Consider the following 8199-nt stretch of genomic DNA (forward strand, 5'->3'; position numbering starts at 1 on the left):
AAGTGCCTGAAAATGAAGCAAAGCCAGTTTCAAATTCTCCAGTAAACCAATGAAATTATTGGTGTTTGTTTCTGTAGTGGACTTAAAATAACACAAACACTAAAGAACAGGAATAATGGAGAGAGATGTATGTTAAACTGTGACTATCAAGTAAAACTTGTTTTCTTAAAGCTGTATAACAAATACAACACATTAGTTTTGAAGTACTTGTTGGTGTCTCCCCTAAGTTTCCTTCTTTTCTATTCTGAGTATTTTTTTTAAATGCTTCAATGATTCTTTTCTTTCTTTTCCTTTCTTTTGACATCACTATCACTAATCTCCTTCCTCTCCCAAATTCCCTTCCATTGTTAAAAAAAAAACAAAACAAAACAATGAACAAACCCTTACTAGTAACAAATAATTACAATCAAGAACAACAAATCCACATAATGGCATGTCTAGAAATGTCTATCACTTGGCACCTGAAGTCCCTCACCTCTTTCTTAGGAGGTAAGTAGCACGCTTCATCATTAGACATATGGAGGTTAACTGGTCATTTCATTGATCAGAGTTCTTAAGATTTTCAAGATAATTTTTTTTAAATGTTGTATTCATTGTATAAATCATTTTTCCTAGTCATGCTCACTTCAACCTGCATCAGTTCATACGTGCCCTCCCAGTTTTCTTTGAATCTAACCCTTTTTGCAACTTCTTCCAGCATAAAAGTTTTACATTGCAGCCATATGCCATAATTTGTTTAGACATTTTACAGTTGATGAATTCCCACTTTTCCTCCATTTTCTACAACTAAAAGTGCAGCTATAAATATTTTTGTACAAAATGTGTCCCTTCCCTCCTTCTTTGCTCTTTTTTGGGTATAAGCCTAGTTATTACTGGGTCAAAAGGTATGAATAGTGTAGTGACATTTTTTGTAACATTTACCTATGGAGGAGTGATTCTTGCTCTTATATATTTGAATCAGTTCCTTATGTATCTTGGGTATCAGACCTTTATCAGAGAAATTTCTTGCAAGATTTAACTGTTTCTTTTAGTTTTAACTTCATAAATTTTATTTCTGTAAAAATTTTTCTATGTTATGTAATCAGAATTATGAATTTTATCTTCTGTGATTCTTTCTATCCTAGGTTGGTCAAGAACTCTTTCCCTAGCCGTAGCTCAAAAGAGTATCTCCTTCCCTCCTCCTTTAATTTGTTTGTCATGTGATCTTTTATATGTAGGTCACAAATCTATTTGCAGCTTATTGTGGCATATGATGTGAGGCCTGGGTTAAAACTTAATTTCTGCCAGATTGCTTTCCAGTACTTCCAGCAGATTTTGTCAAATAGTGAGTCCTTACCTTAGTGGTTGAGTATGGGATTGTAGTGACAATGCTACAATGTTAGTTTGCTTTTGTATTTTGTATATCTAATATTCCCACTGATTAACTTTTAAATTTTTAACCAGTTCTACATATTTTTTTTATAATTACTGCTTTGTAGAATTTTTTGAGGTCTGATACTTCAAGGTCCCTTTCTTCTGACTGCTTTTTATTATTTCCCTTGGGATTCCTAAACTTTTGTTCCTCCAAATGAATTCTGCTAAGATTCTTCTAGCTCTATAAAGTAACTTTTTGGTAATTTGACTGTTATGGAACTGAAAAAGAAAATTAATTTAGTCTTGTCATTTTTATGGTATGGCCCAATAGGAGCACTTAATATCTCCTCAATTGTTTAATGTCTTTATTTCTATGAAGGAAATTTTATAGTTATAGTTATATAGTTCCTATGTGTATCTTAGTAGGTAAACACTAAAATATTTTATACATCCTATAGATGTTTTGAGTGAAATTTATCTTTCTATCTTTTCCTGCTGGATTTTCTTGATAACATACAGAAAAGCAGATTATTTACATGGGTTTCTTTTATATCCTGAGACTTTGTTGATGTTATTAATTATTTCATTTAATTTTTAGTTGACTTTCTAGGTTTCTCTGTAGAAAGCATCATATTATTGCAATGAGTGATACTTTCATTTTCTCTTTGCATATTTTTATTCCATTCCTTTATTTTTTTTGTCTTATTCCTTTAGCATTTCTACAACTATATCAAGTAATACAAATGATAATGGAAATCTCTATTTTACTTTTGATCTTATTGGAAAGATTTCTGTCATCTCTCTTTTTCTTATAATGTGAACTCTTAGTTTTGCATAGATATGATTTACCATATTAAGAAAAGGTCAACTTGCTATTATACTTTTTAATTTAGTTTTTTTTAAACAGAAATAGGGGTTGTATTTTGTCAGAAGCCTTCTCTGTATCTATTGATAAAATCATGTGATATTTTTGTTATTAGTATGGTTCATTTAATTTGTACTGAACCAGCCCTGCATTCTTTTATTAAATCCAACTGATGTATTCATGGTTTTAATATTAGTATCCAATTACATCAGATTCAATGTTGGGATATACTTAGGAAATTCACAGGTCAGGTTCACAGGTTCACAGGTTAAAAAGGAGGAAGTTTACTTTGCCCTAACACAAAAAATCAATAATCCTCTGCCTTTCTTCCCCATTTCAGGTCTAAGTCTCTAGTCTTTTACTGGACAGTCCTCTAGCGTGGTCAATACTAAGAAACAAACAAAACAAAACAAAAATACAGTAAAAAATGTGGAGGAATAGCAAAGCTAAATATCCTAATCCTTTCCTTCTTCTTTCAGAAAGATTAATCTCAAAGCCTCAGCATATGATCCATATGATGGGTGATGCCACATCTTTGAAGTTCACAATGGGTTTCCCAATGCAAGGTGGTGATGATGAACATAACATCACCAAGAATATCAGGGCCACAGCATAGATGATGACACCAGCTTCTTGCATGCCACCTATCTTAGGATTTAAGTTGATACTTAAACTCTTATTGTACCACCACCCACTCAGAATTCCCTGGCCCTCCAGCCAAAACTTCTTGCTCCCTGACACCTACATCAGGGGAATAAATCTTTACTCCCTTAGCGGCTTCTGTGAATGGGCTGTCCTCTTCCACAGTGGCTAAATAAGGACTCTACCTCACCCTAACCAGTGAATTACCACCAAGTCAGTTCAAGCAGAAAGTGTGTGTCAAACATGTGGCCTGTGGACCTCATACACCCCACTACACTTTAGAATAGGGCCCAAGTCAGATTAAAATGTAATTGGAAAATATCTAACAAAATAAATAAAAACTCAGCGTAACACAGATAATGTTAATACGTGGTTTTCTAAGTCAGTATGCACCCACAGAGATCATTATGTGTAATTTAGTGCTCACCCTTTTTTTTTATTTGACCTCACTGAACTGAAGAATCTCTTTTCTTCCAGGTAAATATATACTCATGAAAGTTATTTTGCGACAGTTTCACCTCCCTCATGATATTAGAAAGCAAAATGGCTTCCCAACAACACCACCACTCCTTGTTCCCTCAAGCCCTTTCTGGGAAGGAGTTCTCTGAACCATCTCAAAAGAAAGGAAGTCTGCCACTTGAGAAAAATATGAGCTACCTCTTCAGGGTATATGGAGTTCTCTGAGAAGGCAAGAACCTTGAGGTCAGGGCAACTCCTTACTGGGGAAAGAGTAAGGAAGTACTAGACAGGATTAGCCAGGACTATGTCCAACAACAGTTCATTCTTGTCAGGTAAGTCTTCCTGGATATTGGATCCAAGAAGCCACTAGACAAGAGAGCTCTTCCTCTTTCCATGGTAGCATTGTTCTGTCATGACCACGGCTCCTGAGAGATTGGGCATCTGATGTGAGCATTTCGATGCATAATGATGCACCCGTTTATTAGTAGGGGCAAACCTCTTACCCTAAGATGAGAAAGTACCGTATTGCCGTTTGAGGATAGATTGCGGGTCATTTGGATTAGGAATGGCTGCTTTGTCCATAGTGAGAGGGATTATATGATGTTGTGCCCATCTCAGCATGGTATCACCCAAATGTCCAAACTGACACTGGACATACTCCCCAACCTTTGCTTCTCTTGCAGTAGTAAGTAGACAACTAGTTCCAAACTGGTTGTTTAGTCTATGTCTCTAATGGGTGACGTACCCCTCAAACAACTGTATGCACTGACAAATCCCTCCATTGGTCTTGACCTCAAAAGAGTGAGCCTTTGATTGTCCAATCATATGCTTTCTTTTTTAAAAAAATATTTTATTCTGAATTTGAGAAATAAAACAAGCATTTCTGTAACAGAATAGAAAAAAGATGACTGTACGTGAAACTGCAAATCTGTTGTGTATAACTTGCTATTTCTTTTAAATATATAATAAAGTTATCATGTAACTTTTTTTTCCTTTTTTTCTTCCCTCCCCCCTACCCTAGAGATGGCTACCTACACAAATACATACATACATACATACTTATATACATATTATATATATGTGTATATATATATATATATAATGTGTAAAACCATTCTATATGTACTTTTGTTTATTGGTTCTTTCTCTGTATAAAGATAGCATCTTCCTTCATATGTCCTTTGTAGTTAATTTGGGTGCTTATAATAGTCAAAATGATTTAGTCACTCAAAGCTGTTCTTAAAACAACATTGTTGGGGCAGCTAGGTGGCGCAGTGGATAGAGCACTGGGCCTGGAGTCAGGAGAACCTGAGTTCAAATCCAGCCTCAGACACATGATACTCACTAGCTGTGTGACCTTGGGCAAGTCACTTAATCCTGATTGTCTCTCCAAAAAAAGAAAAAAGAAAAAAACACTATTGTCATTACTCTATACGACATTCTCTTGGTTCTGATCATTGTGCTCTTCATTATTTCATGCAAGTCTATCCATGTTGCTCTATGATCATTGAGCTCATCCAGTTCTGTGCTTTTCAGGCCTCAGGCCAATTGGCTAGACTGATGATTATTGTCCAGGAACAAGTAAAAATGAAGATCTTATCTGCCTTATCTCTTAAAATATGTCATTCATGCAACCTGGACTCAACCAGCTGGAGGATTTGTCAGCACCCCTACTCCCTAAGGTATCTTCTGTTATCAGATTAGTGGTTATTGAAGTTTAGTTGTATATGCCTTTCCTGAAGGGGATGGAACCAGACAAAATGGTGTTCTTTAGGAGCTAGGGCCTCATAAATGAGAGCTCACTAGGCTAGTAGAAGGGGCAAGGTTCCAGAGTCTGGACTATGTCTCTGACATAGTCATCACCTGTTTGTGAAAAGCAGACCAAATCCATTTAGCAATAGAAGCCTCCTGTGCTCTATCCATCTTGCTAAGGGAACAATCCTGCATCACCCAACCCGAGGTAGGCATATCAGGAAAAGGGTACTTGTACGACCCTGTGTCATTTGTTCAGTAGAAATTAGGCCCCAGCAAGAAGCAAGCAGCTGCTTTTAAAAAGCAGTATAGTGATTGACTGCTCTAGGGAGCTTGGAGCTCTAAATGCCTAATGATGGCTTATTCTGGCTACTGCTTGGTACCTTCCAAAGACTCAATTCAGTCTGTTTTTTATGAGCAGACTCCCATATGTGTCCTGATGGGTCATAATGGCCCAAGAGGACAGATTGCTGTATAACTTGCTTTACATCTTCCAGTACTGTAGTTCATTGTGGGCCCCACTTAAAAGACACAGACTTGTGGGTGATACAATAAATGGAAGCCATCAGGATATTCAGGTAGGAATTGTGGGTTTTCAAAAACTTAAGAAGTACAGTAAGCATTTTGATTTCCTTCTTGGATCATGGGGAAGCAAATGTCAGCAGCTTATTCCACATTCCAGCCTTATTCCAAATCCCATGGGATTTCCCCACTTCTATATTCCCCAAAACTTGACTGAATGGTTTGTACCCTGGGTTTTCTTAGGGTTAATTTCTTACTCCTTGTCCCTTATATGGGCCCCTGACTATGCCAGCCATTGTAGGCATGTCTCTAAAGTCAGGACCCTCTTACTTCAGTTTTGAATTTGGGATGAAATTAAGCACTTAAAAGTCACTGAACATTTAACAAGGAGGAGATTTACTTTTCCCTAATCCAGTAAGAATATATGAGTATAGTGGCTTCTCTAGATATAGCCACCCTTTCTCCATTTGGAAACTGTGTCTGATCAGTAAGCTATCCAGGTATGACAACTTATGTGGTCTCAGGAACCCATCAAGTGTGAGAGGCTCCTACTACAAACAGCTGGGAGCCAGCGTACCTTCAAATCAAGAAGCTGGGTTAGAGAAACTGGGAACAATTCAGTAGGAATAATCTAAGGCTGAGGGTTGGCAGAGTGTAATTGGGGATAGGTGTAAAAGCTTTATTGGAGATAAAGCTCCAGGGGGGTAAGGTGACTTAAGAGAAGAGGACACTATAGAGTTGAATGGGTTCTCTAAGTAGTGAATATGGGAAGAAGAGGAGAGAGTGGCTAGTGTAGGGGAGATAGCCTGGGACAGAATTGAGTGGTCAAAGAATTGGAGGTCATGGTATGGGTGAAAAAGAAGGAAAGGTGAAAAGTCAAAGGACTAAGGTCAGATAAGGAGTTTTGAGAATTCTTGAATGGGGAGGTGGTATATTTGTGGGTGATGGAAAGATCAAGGATATGACCATCTTTGTGTGTGGCTGAGGTAGGATGAAGCAGTAGGTCATAAGAAGTGAGCTAGTTGAGGAACTGAGTGGTTAGGGTATTTGAGGGAGAGCAAGTATGTATGTTGACATCCCCTAGTACGAGAGCAGGAGTTAGGGAGGAGAGAAAAAATTGTAAGTCATGTACCAAACTCATTGAGGAAGGAAGAGGGGTGACTTGGAGGCCTTTAGACAACACCTACCAGGATTTTGATTGAATGATAAATACAAATAACATGAACCTAAAAGGAGGAGAGGTTACTGAGTGATGGAAGTTGGGGATATAGAGAACCTGGAAGTGGCAATGGGGAACAAGAGGTAGGAATGAGCAAAGGTTTAACCAGTACTGAAAAGGGTGGCCAAGTAGGCTGTGTCATTAGGGGAGAGCCAGGTCTCAGTAATAACTAGTAGATGGAAGGAATGGGAGGGAAAAAAAAGATTCAGGATAAAGGGAAATTTGTTGCCTATAAAACAAGCATTTCATAAGGCACAGTGAAGGTAGTGGGTGGTGTTTGACTGAAATTTTTGTGTAGTAATGATATGGGAATAATGAATTAAGCTGCGGGGGTGTGGTAAGGGATTTGGATGATGACCAGTCAGAATGACTGGGATATGAAAGGCATGAACAGTTTTGTTATTAGTAAAGAATTTTAACATTTCAGTTTTTCTGCATTTGTTTCTGTTTTTATGATCTAGCAAATGACTAATTTTGTAAACATGTCATGCACAGCTAAAAAATATGTATATTTCTTTCAATTTTCACTCACCAGTCCCCAAAGAACTATCATATCTAACTTTTCTAATAATCTATTCAGATTTTTAATTTTTTTCTTCTTTACTTTTTTGTTAGATTTCGGTCTAGCTCTGAAAGGTGTATTTTGAGGTCCTCAAGGACCTAGTTCTTTCTATTTCTCCCTACAATATAAGTAATTATTTCTTTAACTATTTAACTAATGTTATTCCATTTGGGGCATATATTTTAAATGCTGATTTTTTATCTCTAGTCTTTTTAAGCATAAGTAAGTCTCTTTGTTTATCCATTTTGACTGTCTCTTTTTATTGATGCCTAATCTGAGATAATAATTGTTACTCCTGCTTTTTCTAGTTTGCTTAAAACTTAATATATTTTAACCAAGTAAAATGTTTTATTTAATTTTACTTTTTAAAGTGTGTTTCTTAGGTCCAATATATTGTTGAATTCTGCTTTTTAATACACTTTGCTATCCTTTTCCTTTTTGAAAATTATTTTATCCCATGGTTATGATTGCTATGATGTTATTGATTCATGCACATGTCTACAACTCCAGACAACAGAGAGGCTAAGGCTAGTGGATCTCTCAAGTTTGGGAATTCTGACCACTCTGGAAACTCCTGGTCTGAGCATATTAAGTGCTTAATAGATGCTTGTTGACTTGATTTAGCTTAGTCATTCTGTCCCCGTTTACTGAGAGCTGCAGTTTTCTGGTGCCACTAAAATATTTTTGGTCTGTGCCCCAGGATTCTGGAAAAATCAATATGTACAGATGGTATTTTTTAACCTGCATATATATGTGCTGATTTTTCTGTATCTTATGATCTCTCTCTCTCTCTCTCTCTCTCTCTCTCTCTCTCTCTCTCTCTCT

This window comes from Vombatus ursinus, unplaced genomic scaffold (genome assembly GCF_900497805.2).
Source record: "Vombatus ursinus unplaced genomic scaffold, bare-nosed wombat genome assembly UNPS02014807.1, whole genome shotgun sequence".
Classification (NCBI taxonomy): Eukaryota; Metazoa; Chordata; class Mammalia; order Diprotodontia; family Vombatidae; genus Vombatus; species Vombatus ursinus.